Here is a 17,479-nt window from a genome sequence, read left to right on the forward strand (position 1 = left end):
CACCCCCCCACCCCCAACCTCTTGCTCTCCTTTCCCATTTCAGATTGGCTGTAGAATCATTCTGGTTTACTTAGGCACGAGACTCATTCACAAAGCAGCATTGATTCCCAACCCTGCTAATGTTACTCTCTCAAACCTACTTAAGCAACTTGTAGCTGTGGCACCATTTCAACAAATCCTTGGAATACACTTCCTTCTTCTGCATCTTTGATATTTGCCAGCCATTTCTCCTTCAGCGTTCTGTCAGTCCATGACCTTAAAATCATTATTGCCCTAACTTTGGCAGGCGCTAGCTCATTACAGTTTTCCTGCTCCATGGGCAATCTGACTTTGTGAAGTTTTAAATGAGGAAGTTTGTAATGAACATAATTTAAATTACAAGGCCCCTACTTTGGTACTGTATGTAGAAGAAAAATGAAGGTCCTTTGTAAATTGTGTAGGGCTGACCACAGATAGAAACGTTTGGCCCACTTCAGAGAATACCAGTTTCTGCCATCTGATTCTGCTACATTAATTGAGTTTCTAGAACACTTACAGTGCTATTTGGAAGCTGATGGGTAAGAAGCAGATGGGTAAGTCAGTAGGGTAAGAGCAGAAGAGAAGTGAAAAACAATCACCAAATTGCAACCTGACTATAGCCTGTATCTGCCACTGAGTGCTGGAGCATGCACCCCTACCCTGCTTGGTGTTGTTACTTAGAAACCAACTTCCTCTGTCAGCTTTCTGATCAGACCTACCATATTTAGGCCTGGGAACTGCTATAGAGCCATTCAGTTTCTCAACCGTGTTTAACAACTCAAAATTAGATTTGAGCCCTGAAGCTTCCCATCTTAGGAGAATTATACCTACTTTACTGACCTGCAATGAAAGCACACTGCTCAATATTGAATAATATTGAAAATGGACTCTTTTTAAAATGTTTATTTTGAGAGAGAGAGAGAGAGAGAGCAAATCCCAAGTGGGCTCCATGCTCAGGATTGATGGGGGGCTCAATCCTATGACCTTGTGTGGCCCTGAGCTGAAATCAAGAGTCAAACTCTTAAACCAAGACACCTAGGTGTCCCTGGACTCTTTTTGTTAGGGCAGTGATATAACTTCTTGCCCACACTAGAATACTTCTGAAAATAAAGGGGACACTAAAAATAGTTACAATTTTTTGAACAATTACAATTTTATACACACACGTGCACTTGAATATATATATAACACATATATAAAAATTTAGTGTCTGCTTTTTTTATCTGTATATTTGGGTATTCCTTGACTAACAAATTGGTTTTTATTATATCAGTAGATAGAAAAAAACTTATGCAAAATTATTTTATGAACCAAAAATTCTTATAAAAATTAAAGTAACATCAGTGTACATTGGAGAAAAATTTTAAAAAGTTTTTCTTCTTAATGATCTGAACATTAAATAACAAACAGAATAATTATGGTATATGCTTATATGCTTTACTTACACTTTTAATCTTGTCTATTTCTGATATATTTTAGTATTTTTCTAAAGAATGGATTTCTTGCAATATGCTCTTATTTGTAAAATTAAATTGACTCCAATCATTTTCACAGTTGCATTTTATCATTAATATATTTGATATTGTCATCCTCAGCTGATTTGCCATGTTTTTTTAGTTGAGGAAATGTTTTCTCTATAGATGCTAATATACCTTGTTAAATAAGATCAAATTCTAAATAGAGAATATTCTCACTCAGTTTTGCTTTGTTTTGAAATATGGAAATATGGCTACACTAATGTTTTATATGTGCTGTCTTTCTCTACTCCATTCCAAGTATCTTGCTTGAAAAATTTTTAAAGACAACATTTTTAAGGTAAAACATAAAATTGCAGACTTCAACTCTTATGCAGATTTAGAATATAAATGTGTTAACAAAAATAGAATCTCTAGAAATAGGCATGGAAGAGGGCACTTGTTGGGATGAGCACTGGGTGTTATATGTAAACCAACTTGACAATAATCTATTTAAGGAAAAAAAAAGAAATACTTTTGCTCAAATTTAAGACATTCCAAAGTTCAATTATATAATTTAAAAATTATATTTGTATATTATTACCAAATTTATGAACCTGAAGATTCATACTTCACTTTGACATGTTTCATTATCTTCCTATTTGCAAGCAAATACTGATGTTTAACATTTACATTTGCTAAAAGTTTTAAAAGCAGTCCTGTGTTTGTGTGTTACACTTCTAAATACTTTGAATATTAAAAATATTCAAATGATTTTGAACAAAAAGGAACCTAAATTTAAGAGTTCTTTTATAAAACTTCCTTCCTATATATGGTATTTAGTCCAGTTTCAAAAGTAGCACCATGACTAAGTGGGGTATATTCCTGAGATGCATATACAAATCAATTAATATAATAGACTACATTAACAGAATAAAGGATAAAAATCACACGATCATCTCAATAGATGAAGAAAAAGCAGTTGACAAGATTCAACACCCTTTCACGATAAAAACTGAAAAAAAAATATAAGGTTAGAAGGCATTTAACTCAGCATAATAGTTCATGTGTGACAAACTCATAGCTTATATTAACTTACCAGTGAAAAACTGAAAGCTTTTCTTTTCTTTTTTTTTTTTTTTTCATTTTTGAGAGAGAGATAGAGACAGCATGAGCAGGGGAGGATCAGAGAGAGAGAGGGAGACACAGAATCTGAAGCAGGCTCCAGGCTCTGAGCTAGCTGTCAGCACAGAGCCCGATGCGGGGCTCGAACCCACGAACCGCGAGATCATGACCTGAGCCAAAGTCGGACGCTCCACCGACTGAGCCACCCAGGCGCCCCTGAAAGCTTTTCTACTAAGATCAGGAGCAAGGTAAAGAAGCTCACTCTCATCACTTAAATTCAGGATGGTGCTAGAAATCCTAACCAGAGTAACTAGGCAATAAAAGGAAATAACAGGCATCCAAATCAGAAAGGAGAAAGTAAAATTAACTGTTTGCAGATGACACAATGTTATACATAGAAACCCCAAAGACTACCAAAAAAGGAAAAAAACTACAACAACCCTGTTTAATACCTAAATTCAATGAAGTTGCAGAATAAAAAATCAACATATAAAAAATCAGTTGTGTTTCTATGCACTAAGAATGAACTATCCAAAAATGACATTAGGAAAATAATCTTACCTACACTTGCATCGGAAAGAATAAAATACATAGGAAAGAATTTAATCAAGAAAGTGAAAGACTTGTACTTGAAAACTACATAATAGTGATGAAAAAATTAAAGAAAAGATAAGTAATTTGGAAGACATCTTGTGTTCATTGTTAGGAAGACTTAATATGGCAAAAATGTCCATACTACCAAAGTGATCTATGATTCATTGTAATTTCTGTAAGAATTACAATGGCATTTTTTTTACAGAAATTGAAAAGAAAATCCTAAAATTCATATGGAATCACAATAGACCCACAACTCAACACAAAAAGAAACAAATAGTCCAATTTAAAAATGGCTCAGTCAGTTAAGCTTCTGACCCCTGATTTTGACTCAGGTCATGATTTCACAGTTTGTGAGATCAAGCCCAGCATTAAGCTCTGTGCTGTCAGCTTGGAGCCTGGTTGGGATTCTCTCTCTCCTTTCTCTCTGCCCTTTCCCCTGCTCCCACACACACTCTCTCCCTCAAAATAAAAAAGATAAACATTTTTTTAAATGAGCAGAAGACACGAACTGACATTTCTCCAAAGAAGACATACAGGTGGCCAACATACACATGAAAAGATGCTCAACATCACTAATCATCAGGGAAATACAAATCAAAACCACAATGTAATACCACTTTACATCTGTCAGAATATCTAAAATCAACAACACAAGAAGCATTGGCAAGTGTGTGGAGAAGAAGGAACACTTGTGCACAGTTCATGGGAATACAAACTGGTGCAGCTACTGTGGAAAACAGTATGGAAGTTTTCCAAAAAAATTAAAAGTAGAATTGCCATGTGATCCACTAATTCCACTACTGGGTATTTACCCAAAGGATATGAAAACACAAATTTGAAAAGACACCTGCACCCCTATGTTGATAGTAGCATTATTTATAATAACCAAAATATGGAAGCAACCCAAGTGTCTACTGATAAATGAATGGATGAACACAACATGGATGGATATAGAAGGTATAATACTAAGTGAAATAATTCAGTCAGAGAAAAAACAAATACCATAGGATTTCGCCCATAGGTGGAATTAAAAAAAAAAAAAATGAGGAAAAACAGAGACAAACCGAAAAACAGGTTCATAACTATAGAGAACAAGCTGGTAGTCACCACAGGGGAGGTAGTGGGAGGATGGGTTAAATAGGTGAAGGAGATTAAGGATGCACTTATTGTGATGAGCACTGAGTAATGTATAGAATTGTTGAATCACTATATTGTATACCTGAAACTAATACAACACTACCCTAGTTATACTGGAAATAAATAAATAAATAAATAAATAAATAAATAAAGTTCACAGTGATCATCCCAGGTTATTTTAATACAGTTAATATTAACAATTTATTAAAGTTGAAAAATCTTACACAAATATTAATCTTGGTGGTATGCTGTGACAATATGAATATGTTAAGAATGAATTGTGACAAAATATATGGTCATCACATTCCTTATCCAGATTGGACTTCTCCAGGGCATCTGTTGAGTGCTCCTGCTCTCCAGAGGGTGTTGGGTTGAACAATAGTAAAATTGAGTTGTTTTCAATTTATTAGCTATGCCATCTCAGGATATTTATTTGCACTCTAAATCTATTTTTCCTATTCATAATAAAGTTATTAATACCTAACTCCCTGGAACATTGTGAAGGATTAAATTAGGAAAACTTTAAAAGAGGCTGGCACAAAATAAATTGCTCAAATAATGATAGATATTTTTATTAACTATGATATTAATAATATCATATTGCTTAAAATATGTAATAATGTGTCAATTATAATTTTCATATCTTTGAGGAAGTTTTTATCATTATTTTCCTGCCAAGAACTGTATCATGGTAATATTGAAATGGGCACTGTTATGCATTTTTTTGAGGGTGGAATTGTGGTTTTAAAGGACAAGTTGGCATGTAAATCAAAATCCTTAGACTTATGCACAGTATTTAACCCTATAATTGTCACATTTCTTGATATTTATTCAAAAGTAATAAGCATGAATATGACAGAATAGAGCCACAAAATTTCATTATATTGCTGTTTAGACAGCAAGAAATTGGAAGCAACCTAAGTGTCCAAATATAAAGTCTCTATTTAATAAATCATGACACAAATATATAATGTAATAGTGTAAGTCATTAAAAATAATATGATTTAAATTTAATGACATGCAAATATATTCATGACATCTTCATTAAAATAACAGCCTACAAAAATGTATGTATTATTGATTCCCAACTTTGTTTTAAAATATTTTTTAAGTTTACTTATATATTTTGAGGGAAAAAGAGAGGGCGAGTGAGCACATACAAGCAGGGGAGGGGCAGAGACAGAGAGAGAGAGCAAATCCCAAGCATGCTATCAGCATGGAGCCTGATGTGGGGCTCGAACTCAGGAACTGCCAAGATCATGACCTGAGCCAAAATCGAGTCAGACGCTTAACTGATTGAGCCACTCAAATACCTGTCTTAAAATGTTTTAACTCAAACACACAAACACAACATAAGAATTAGAGTCTCTAAACCAAATTGTTAGCAATGATTACCTCTGAATAGTAAAATTACAGGTTGTCTCATTTCAAGTGTTTTTGGTTGCACAGAACCACCAAACCAGTTCAGACTGGCTTAAAAATGAGAGTTGCATACTGGCTTAAAAATGAAAGAGCCTCAGAGTAGAGTGGCTTTCTGGAGTAGCTGCATCAGGAGGCCCATTCTCATCCTCTCATATGTTTCCAGCTCTGCCTCCTCTTCTGTGTGAAGGCCTGATCCTCAGGATGGCCTGCGTGCTTCATGAAGCACAGTGCCAGCTGTGGTTCTAGGCCACATATGGCAAACTAGCTTAACCTTGACCATAAAAGAGGAGTTTTGTTCATCTGATTTGACCAACTAGAGGCAGACACTGAGGTCAGAGGAACACCCACACTGAATGGGTTGGGTTGGTTGGATGTTGCTGCCCAGCTGTGCGTCAGCCACTACTGCATGGGAAGCATCAAACTGATTGCTTTACTTTGAGACAGTTCTGGAGGAGGAATGAGGTCAATGCCATGTAAATTCTGTGGTTGCTACGTGATGAAAAAGAGGTGGAGCCAGTGCTGGTAGAGACAACAGAGCATCTCTTTCCATATAAGCATTTTCTATAAATGGATATTGTATTAATTATAATAAGTGACCTACCCAAATGGTAACTACAAAATCTTCATTAGACAGACCAATTTAATTAATAGAACCAAAATTAATGGAACCCTCAGTAACTGAAACCATTATTATTAATACTGAAACTTTAAGAGAAAGTGGCATATAGCAAGAAAACCATCAAAACGCACAATTTCCAGGCAATAACTTTGGGATAAGAACTGATCTGGCAGAATCTTCTGTATCTCCTTCATCTTTGGTCACAAACAGTGACTTGAGTTCCAAATGAGGACCATGAAATCTATCATTTAAGTGAATATGAATTAAATTTTTCTTCAAATTGCCTACCCAGGCCAAAAAGGGGTAATGATGTTTTGATGAAGAAACAGTCTACTTCATAAGTACCAAAACTGAAAGTGGTTTTCATAAAGGCACTTCAAAATCAAAATCAATCACCCTGAAAAAAGGTATTCTAACTAGTTTCAGATTGGCTGGGCTATAATTTTATATGGATCTTTGAGTGTTTTGTCACCATGGTTTGTAGCCTCCCAAGTCTGATATGTTCCTCAGTTGAGCAATGAGGCAAACCAAAGGAACCTCATGGACTAGGGGCCAACAGTGAGGTTCTAGCTGCAATTATTCTACCACTTATCTGATGTATATCTCAGGCCAGTCACTTCACTGTGGCCCAATATTTCCAGGGTTTTACATTGAGATAATTGAGCTAAATGAACCCTGAGTTTCCTTCCTATTCTAAATTGGGACATTTTATGTTGGCTTGCTCCAGACAATTGACAGAATCGTGTTTCTCTTCACTTTGTGACCCTGCCTCAGAAATCAAAGTACGAGTTAAACAGAGGTGTATTTTTATAACACAGCATTTTCTTCAGTGTCTGATTCAGTTTTCACTGCTGGATCCCAGAGCCTATTTGCAAAGGGATGTTAAAAAATGAAACAAAATGGACTGCCGTGTGCATTTGATGCTCATAGAGCTGTTAATACTTCTCACCGTTGTCATCTTACCCTCTGCTTATTTTTCTTTCTTTTTTTAACTTTTTTGAACATCAGGTAAAGAGCACTGAATTAATCACACACCTCATTTCAAGGCACACTATCATTTGTCCATGCAAAGCCTGTTTCTTAATTTCTTTTCCCAATTATTCATATTTAACCTGTACCCCCTCCCTTCAAACATTCTTATGTGTTTTTTTATGTTTGTTTATCTTAAGAGAGAGAGTGCACGCCCATGCCTGAGGTGGGAGGGGCAGAGAGATAGGGAGGAAACCCCCTCAAGCACCTTTAGATCATGACTTGAGCTTAAATCAAGAGTCAGATGCTTAATTGACTGTGCCATCCAGGTGCCCCTTTATTTTTTTTACTGCATATTCTATTTGCAGGTGCCCTAGCAAAATTCATTATTGTTTTACTGCACATAGTTTACAGAAGAGGAACTGTATTACTGACCTCATTCTATTCTTCATTTTTTAAATTCAGCATTATACTGAATTTAATATTTTAAATACTTTTTTTCATTTTGCCCTGTGTACCCTAGTGTAGTGTACTTTGTGATTGCAGTCTAGCTACAATATTTTACCTGCCACTCTCCTACAGGACACCTGGGCCGCCTTCTACTTCCAGCCACAACATGTGGTATCACAGCGAATATCCTCAGACTTGGTCCCTTATGAACCTGTAAGAATAGGGGACAGATCATCAGGGCAGAATGGCTTCCTACGATATGTATAGACATAATTTGCCTAAGTCATTCTGGACTGCTCTCCAGCATGGCTGTGCAAAACAGTGCACTGTGGATTTTTATTGTTCCACTTTATGCCTGTGAGGTTTACTCACTGTTGTGTGTACCAGGGATTGTGTTCCTTTTCAATGATGTTTTGTATTCTGATGTTTGAAAATACCACACTTCAGTTGAGTGTCCATCTTTGGCTCAGGTCATGATCTCTCAGTTTGTGAGTTTGAGCCGCGCATTGGGCTGTGTGCTGACAGCTCAGAGCCTGAAGCCTGCTTCTGGATCCTGTGTCTCCCTGTCTATCTCTGCCCCTTTCTCCCACTTGCACTCTGCCTCTCTCTCTCTCAAAAATAAATAAACATCAAAAAAAGAAAGAAAGAAAAAAGAAAGAAAATACCATACTTCACTTACCTGTTCTAGAACTGACACATTTGTGTTGTTGCCAGATGGGCTATTATGATAAAAAGCATTCTTGTAAATATAGTTTAATTTCTTTCGATTATATAACCACAAGTAGAATTGCTAGGTCCTAAGGTATATTACAAGTAGCTTTAGTAGACACTGTGGTTTTCCAAAATTTGTACCAGTGGAGTCTCCCATAGGAAACGTAGGCGAATCCAGTTGTTTCAGATCCTTGTGAGTTCTTTAATTTCAGACATCACGGTAGGTATGTAGACGTATCTCATAGTAGCTTTAATTTGTCTTTCCTTGATGGGTAATGACACCAGGTACTTTTTTCATATACTTATTAGTGACTTGGATACCCTCTTTTTGTGAAATGCTTGCCTGTCTTTTTCTCAGGGTTGTTTTGTTTTTAAATTTGTAGGATATGTTCTGAAAATAGGTCCTTTATCAGAAATATGCATTCCAAATATATCTTTAAGTATGTGGCTTGCGTTTTTCCTGATGTTAGTAGTGTCTTTTGATAAACAAACTATTTTCACTAAAGCCAGTTAAGCAATTCTTTTTTAATTGTTAGTGGTTCCTACATTCTATTCAAAAATTCCTTGCCAATTCCAAGGCCATAATGGTATTCGTCTGTCCCCCCCCCCATAAGTGTTATTGTTTTACTTTTTATATTTTGGTGTCTGATTCATCCTAACTCATTTTTTAGTATGTGTGAGATGAGGTCAAGGCTTTTTATTTGTTTGTGTAAATATTCAATTAACAACATTCAGGCAATTCTTGTAAAGTAGGAAACCATGAAAGGGAAAGCTGCTTTCTTTAAGAAGGAACTAAGCTTCGGCTTTATCTCTGTCATTGTTTAGCTGTCTGATTTTAATTAACCCTTTTGTTATCACATGTCTTCTATAAATCAAGAGCATAGGACTAGGTAATCCCTATGGAATTGTTGACCCGTAAAATCCTACAGTTATGCAATTGGTAGAGCATATGTTTCTTGATCTTGGGATTGTGAGTTTGAGTCCATGTTGGCTGTATAGATTACTTTAAAAATAAAAAAAAGAAATTAGGGGCGCCTGGGTGACTCAGTAAAATAAGTGTTTGACTTTGGCTCAAGTCATGATCTCAGAATTTTTTTTAACATTTATTTATGTATTTATGTATTTATTTATTTATTTATTTAAGAGAGAGAGAGAGAAACTGAGCAGGGATGGGGCAGAGAGAGAGAGAGAGAGAGAGAATCTGAAGCAGACTCCAAGCTCTGAACTCTCAGCACAGACTCACAGACCATGAGATCATGACCTGAGCTGAACAGATGCTCAACCAACTGAGCCATCCAGGCACCTCATGACTTCAGAATTTGTGAATTGGAGCCCCACATTGAGCTCTCTGTTGTCAGCACAGAGCCCACTTTAGATCCTCTGTCCCCCATTTCTCTGTCCCTCCCTCACTTGTGCTCTTGATTTCCCTCAAAAATAAATAAACATTTTACAAAAATTAAAATTAAAAAAAGTCGAGATAGTTTAAAAAGTCTTGTAGAAATACCACAATATTGGGAACTAGAAAATAAAACCAGGCACTACAGTTTTTATCTTCTAATCTCACTATCACTCCCTGAACATGTTTTCTGTCTCTTCTTTATAAGCACCTTCACCTTGTCAAATATGTGTAAGGATGGAAAAGTAATTTTCCCACTACCCTTCTGAGTTTTTGGTTGAGATCTCTGTAATAAAAGGCAGATTAAGAGGAGGAAGAAAAAAGAAGAGAAAAACAGATATAAATTTATGAATATGTATATTTCATGTATAAATGGGAGATACCTAGGGAAAATATGTAACTCAGTGTGGTGGCTTAGAATTCTGGCTCATAGACCATCTTTGTGGATATCCAGTTTATTTGTGGATAAATGATAAAATAAAGGAAAGCAGATTTTAGGGATTCCAAGGGCTGAGATAAAGGCTAATTGGCAGTTTGTTATGTAGATTTCTCTGGTGACTTCTCCAGTCTGATAGGATCTCAAGTTGTCTGTGGGGATTAACCTATGTCCTTCCTGATAGAGAGAGGAGGAGGAAAATCTTGCAAATTTATATTCAGCTTTTAGACAAATAGAAGAGGGCAAAAAGCTTTTCTTGCTTCTGCTTCCTCATCTGCCTCAGCTCAAAATAATCCTTATGCCAAAGTGGCATATTTTATAGTGACATAATCTGCTACCCTTCATTTGCCTCAAGAATTTTTATTTATTTGAAAATCAAAAGACACTTGTGATTATTATGCTACCTCGTCTCATAAGCAAGATTTATGGTTTCTAGAAAAATTGTTTTATTTTCCATGGCTTTTTTTTTAAAGTTTTTCTCTTTATCAAAGGTTTTCAACCATTTGATTTTGCTGTTCCTTGGCATGGTATTTTTTATATTTTCTGTTTAGGTTTTTTTGATACCCTTGGAAATATTTGGTTATTACTTATTCAAATATTTTTGGCCCACTCTTCTCTGTCAGACATTCCAGTTGCATGTATGTTGGAATGCTTGATATTATATCATAGGTCATTGATGCTCTTCCAGTTTATTTTCCCTCCATGCTTTATTTCGGATGGTTTCTATTGCTTCTTCAATTGCATCTTCAAGTTCCCTGATTTTTCTCTTTCAAAGAATCTGGTCTGTTATTGATCATATTTAGTATATTTTTCATTTCATATATTGTATTTTTTTTAAATCTTTAGATGTCGTAGGTAGATCTTTAAAGAATATTTTCTATTTTTCTCATCATACTTGTTTTCCTCTACCTTCTAAAACAATGGAGCACTTTTATAACAGAGGTGTTAACATCCCTATCTAATAATTCCATTTTTCCCCACTGTTTCTGTCTGTGTCTACTGGGTCATATTTTCCTGGTTAGGTCAAAATATCCTGCTTTCCCACGTGCCTCCCAATTTCTTCAATGGATGCTGGACATTGTAAATTTTAAACTGCTGAATTTTAGATTGTGTTTTATCTTTTCATTAGCATTTGACTTTTGTCCTGGCAGACAGTTAAATTATTTGGGTTCAGTTTGATCCTTTTGAGACATGGTTTTTAGTTCTTTTGGGGTGGGTCCAGACTAGGTTTTATTCTAGGACTAATTGAGCTCCAAATATAAGACACTACGTTCTGAGTACTCTACCTGATGCATCAGAAGATAGGAAGCTTGGGAGAAGCAAAGATTATTCATGCTAGGTTCCTCTCACGTGTCCACAGATCATTACTCATTTAAAGACATGGATCAACTCAGTAACTAAACCAAATTACAAAATTGTTGTTAAATTCAACAAAACTTATTAACTCAAATTGTAAAAATCTTCATTTGTTTGGTATTTCTCAATAATAATTATATGCAAAACATTTTACTAGATACTCTGAGGTACACAAAAATTAATCTACCACAGATCACAGTCATGTTTGAGCAATTTATCTGCTGATAAAACTTGTAAATTCTCATTTAGTATTAGCAAAAAAATGGAGAGGAAAAGAGAAATGATAATCTCCTTATTTTTACCAGAAAAATACGTCTCCATAGGCATATTAAGTGTGTGAGGGAAATAAGAGGGGGAAAAAAAAAGCTCTTGTGTGAAAAATACTGTCAATATTTACATAAGTCTCTATGGAAATAAATCTTAATCAGTCTTCAAAAAAAAACATAAATAAAGACATGGAGGGAATCCTCTGTGTATCCACAGAATTTGCTGGGAAGTTCTCTTTTCTCTAGCACTGGGCCCTGTTAATTCTGGTTGCTTCCACTTCTATGAACATTCATTTCTGTCTCCTGAACATAGTGAGGCTGCTGGGTTCTGTTTGAGTCCCATCTCTTCCCTACAGTCTGGAAACTGCTTTTAGGCCACATAATAAACTGAAACAATTATAGTATTCATCTTACTTCCCTTCTCTCAGGTATCATAAGTCATTTATATCCATTGTCCAGTGTCTGAGAATACTTGATTGATATGTTCTCTCCAGTTTTCTAGTTGTTTGAGGCTGTAGGTTAAATTCATATCTTGTATCTACACCATGATTATTAATGGAATTCCTTCTTTTCTTTTATAGAAGAACATCTTTTCTGGCTTTTTTTTTTTTTTTTTTAACAGTTTGCCTCTTCCCTGTTTTCTGTTTCAGAATTGTTTTGGTATTATTTTTTAAGGTCATGCCACATTTTTACAGTTGCATTTTCTGCAGAATTACCCTCTTTAATATGCTCACCATGGTACACAGCTTGGCATCTTATTGACAAAATGGATTTGGTTAACTCTGAAATGTGCCAGTCTTGGGAACTGAGACACTAAGTTCAGTATTACTAGATTTCTTTTTTCATTATATCAGAGAATTGTAGCATGGTTTTGTATCTAAACAGGAAAAAAAGTATAATGATATCAGGCAGATAATGAAAGCAAAGCTTGAGGAAATCCAAACTACTTTATAGATTCTGCAGTAAATCTCACAGGTTAAAATAGTCACAAGACAGAAAGCATTGCCATGTCTTATCTTGACAAGTATTTAAACTTATTCAGATTCAGACACTGTCAAATATAAACCTGCTATTTCCTTTAGCTGTTTATAAGAAAAAAACAATCCCAGTCCTGATCTGTAAAGTATGAATTTTCAAAGGAACAAAAATAATAGCACTATCTGAACTATTCCATTCAGTAATTTATAGAGGAGAAAATACTTTGGGTATTAAATTTTTCATGCCACACCGAATAAAGAAGTAATTAGCTAATACCTGTAGTGTTTTATTTTATATTTAGACACTTAAGACATTTAAAGTAGATAAAAATATTTTACTAAAGTTAATTTTCATCTGAAAAATTTATAATCTATGCAATTCAGTTACAAATGAGACTGCTGTATGTTTTTGGAAATTTTGAGTTTAAAAAAGAATCACATTGGATTATTTACTATCATTCCTTCCCTTTCCTTGGTTTCCTGGATATTCAGGTTTACATCCATGGTCCTAGAAAAATTAACATTAATGTTATTTTAGACAAGATATTCATAATACCAAAATAACATGAATTTAGAATAATATTTAGCTTAGTTGGATATATAAATTTCTCTAATTGTTCTGCCAAATATCTGCATATTTATTCATGGAAATTAATCCACGTATTTATAACAATTTATGGTCATTTTAAAAGAAATGTGAGAAAAGAGGTAGGAATGATGATTCCAAGAGATATGAAAGATTTAATTTCTACCTAGGTTTGAAAAAACAACAGTAGCAACAAACTTTAGAATAGATAAATTTTACAATTTAAGATAGTACCTCTAAGTTCGATATTTTCTCTACCTCTAGATTTACTTCTTTTACTACAGATTTGGTAATAGATATTTTGAATTCTCACTGAGTCAGTGTTGAAAGGGGGATCAGTAGGGATTGATAAGAGAGTCTGCTCTAGATATTTGAGTAAGTAGGTTTTTGTAAAATATTAGAGGCTAATGGATATTTTTCAAGCATACCCTATGAGGACAGTGGTAAACAAAATAGAATCTTTGTAATAATGAAATTACATTCTAGGGAGATAGACAATAAAGAATTAGGAAAATAAGTAGAGATTTCAGTTATTTTTCACTGCTAAAAAAATAAAAGAACATAATATGGTAGAGTAATTGGGGTGGGGGATGATTCTGCCTAGTGTGCCTAGGGTTGACCTCTCAGAGATTCTATTTGCACTGGATCCCAAACAATGAGAAAGCAGTCATGCAGAAATCTGAAGAGAAAGATTTGTAAATGGAAGGAACAACATGTGAAAAGGCCTAGATGCAACACCATAAGGGATGGTAAATATGAAGTTGGAGATGGAGGCAAGGTCCAGGTTAGGTGTGACTATTTAGGTTGTGGTAAGCAAGAGATTCAAGTTTTATTGTAAATAAAATGGGGTACTACTAGTAGGGTTTAGATAGAAAAATGACATGGTCTATTGTACATTTTTAAGAAGTTATTCTGGCTACTCTTGGAGGATGGGATTTAGGAACCAGGGAGAATGGTGAGAGACTTTTTGGAAATAACAATAAATGCTCATTGAACTAATCAGTAGGTTAGTAAACTGTGCTTGGATTTGAGGTACATTTTTAGAAGTAAATAGAAACAAATAAATTTAATAGATGAATATGAAGAATTTAGGAAAGAAAGTTTTTACCTTTACGTTGGGTAATTAATCTTGCTGGAGGAAAAGAAATACCTTGGGAAAGATTTTGTTTGTTTGCTACAGAATCAGGTCTGTACAGTAGTTTAGTGCAAGGTCAAATTGAATTGTTATGGACACAGGCAGTAAGCTATTGCTTATAAATCTGGTTTTGGATACAAGCTGTGAATGGGCAAAATAATTTGATAGCCATCAGCATACTTGTGATATTTAAGATGATAGGGCTGATGATGTCTAATTTGAAAATATGGAGAGAAAAAAGAAAAATTCCAAGGACAGAATTCTATAGGAACCCAACATTTATTTGCAGGCTTGGTGGAGGAACGCAAGGTCTCACATGCTTTTACTTGCAGTAATACATTCTCAGTTTATTAGTTCAGGTTTATTGCTCACTTCTTTAAATCAGTTTTTTAAAAATTATTTTCTGCAGTTTGTTTTCCCCCCAAAAGTGCACATTTAAGGATATGGACTCTACTGCTAAAAGACTTAGGTTACTATAAACTCAAAGTACTGACTTAGCTTCAGTTAAGTTAAAATACATGTTTTAAGTTCATTTATTTACTTATTTTTTAAATAATCTCTACACCCAACATGGGGCTCAAACTCACAACCCTGAGATAGAGAGTCACGTGCTCTTCTGACTGAATAAGCCAAGTGCCCCATTCAATTTAGTTATTTATTATATTGTAAATGCAGTAAGAATATTGATGAAAACCCCTCCTCTCTGTAGCATTGTTTGCAAACAGGCCCTAGTTTTTTTCTCAAGCTGACTTGCAGCTCCTCTCATCAAGGTGTGGATTTTGTTATCCACCTTTTGCATGTGGGCTAGGTTTATGACTTGCTGTAGTCAATAAAATGTAGTAGAAGTGATACTATCCTAATTATGTGCATAGGCCACAAGAGGCCTTGTCTGTTTCTCTTCTGTCTCTCTTTGAATTCTGCCTTGCCACCAAGTTACCTGTCAAATTCTGTCTAGCCTAGTGAAGGATGAAAGATCATATGGAACAGAGATAAGCCATCCCAGCTGAAGTCATCTTAGACCAACCAGCCTCCAGCTAACCCAATACCAGATCATAGACACATGGGTGAGAACAGCTAGGATCAGAAGAAACACTCGTCTGAGCTCCATCCAAGTTGCCAACACCCAAAATCATGTAAATAAATAGTTGTTGTTTTAACTATTGATGTTGTGTTGGGTTTGTTACACAGTAATAGCTGATACACTTTGCTTTCATTTTTTTAGCATCTGATAAAGATAGAGGAGTGGAGGGATACTGGCTCCAACTGAATCTTCCAGATGTGATGACTTGGCACTCTTAGGACCTAACTAGATTGTATTCTAATATCCATATAAAATTGCAGCTGAGTCAGTGTGGTATCCTATCAAGAGCCATGGGCTGGTTGTGAAGAAACTTGTGTTCTAGCCCTGACTTGGGTTTTCAATTCCCTAAGGTATTTTAAATTGATTGCTTCACTTCACTGGTTCTCCTTTACATAAATTTAAAATGAGGGGTTAAGATGTAAGATTATGCATATTCCCATTTAACTTTATTATGGAACTCCACATGGTGTTGACACAGACAACTAAAACATTAGCTAGATTTTATATAATGGAAGAATAAACTGTATTCTATTGATTGAGCTATTGGTGACCCTGACATGACCCTGACATGAACACATATTTTACTTATATATTTTTAGATTTTAGATTACTTTAACCAGTCATTCCATTTATCTATGCCTATATCATTGCCTACTTACAAAGCCAGTTGACTATAAGTTACATAGACGGGGCATAGGTCTTTAAAGACTCTATACTGATTTGAATATTGCTAAAATTTCAATCGACCAAAATATTGGTCATCTGTCAGAGATATCCTTTGGGGCTACAATTTTATTCACCAGTTCTCTGTTTTATTAAAGTTTGTTCCTTGAGAACAGGAACACAAGTTAGTCATGACCTTAGGATATTTAGCATATCCAGACCTTTCACACAGACTTCCCCTGATCTGAGGATTAGATTTGCTGAGATGATTCATTCCTTCTGTCTTTGGGGGCAGGCTGGGCTGCACCTGAGTAGCTGCAACCCCCAGGATAATCACATGCAACCATTTATAACTTCATCACTTTACTCACTATGTTGTATAAATGCTATTTTCTATGTGTTCCACGAAATGCAAACTTTGGAGGAACCCTGCGTTGGCATATTAGAGTCATTGGAAGGTATTTCATCATATAACCCCTTCCTCCTGCCTCATTTTTTCCTTTTGACTTTTCAAACTTTGACTAACACTTCCTTACTGTTCCCTGACAGAATGTCTTAAATCTATAAGGATGGGTTTTGTGATACCTTTCCTTATGTTCTTCCTTTGACCAGACGTGACTTTCTCTTTCTTCCTTCAAGTTTCACTAATTTTTCACAGCTTTTTCAAGTCCCAGTCCTTCCATGAAAAGTTCCCAATTACTTTAGCCTATACTGTGTCATCTTGTTTCTTAACCTGAACCCTGAGTTGCTTTTAGGGCTCTTCCTGTTTGCCTACCACATGTCAGTTAATGACAGAAATCACCATATCTTCAAATGAAACAGGACTTACGCTAATTCAGTATTTTCCCATAGTGTACATCACAATGCTGGTCACATAGTAACATCTTAATTAAATACTTATCATAAGTATTCTGGCTAATAAAGCAAAGAATCAGTCCCTGATGAAAATAGACAATTGTGTTAGAAATGTAAAAATAAGTAAAGGGAGGAAAGAAGTTTCTCAAGAGAGGTGTGATTCTTTGGAAGGCAGATATGCCTGAGGCACATGAAGATAGATACCAAGAAGTAATCTGCATATATC

At 35.2% G+C, this 17,479-nt stretch overlaps 1 long non-coding RNA gene across 3 annotated transcripts in view; it reads left to right on the top strand.

Moving 5' to 3' along the window:
- Positions 1-15,769, top strand: part of LOC144242532 (uncharacterized) — a 209,614-nt gene extending 193,845 nt beyond the window's left edge. For all 3 annotated transcript variants that reach the window (XR_013338373.1, XR_013338372.1, XR_013338374.1), the window contains exon 6: positions 15,610-15,769. This is a non-coding gene — a long non-coding RNA (uncharacterized LOC144242532). The remainder of the gene's footprint in view (positions 1-15,609) is intronic.
- The last annotated feature ends 1,710 nt before the right edge of the window (positions 15,770-17,479 follow it).

Source organism: Crocuta crocuta, unplaced genomic scaffold (assembly GCF_008692635.1).
Source record: "Crocuta crocuta isolate KB4526 unplaced genomic scaffold, BGI_CrCroc_1.0 scaffold384, whole genome shotgun sequence".
NCBI classification, from domain to species: domain Eukaryota; kingdom Metazoa; phylum Chordata; class Mammalia; order Carnivora; family Hyaenidae; genus Crocuta; species Crocuta crocuta.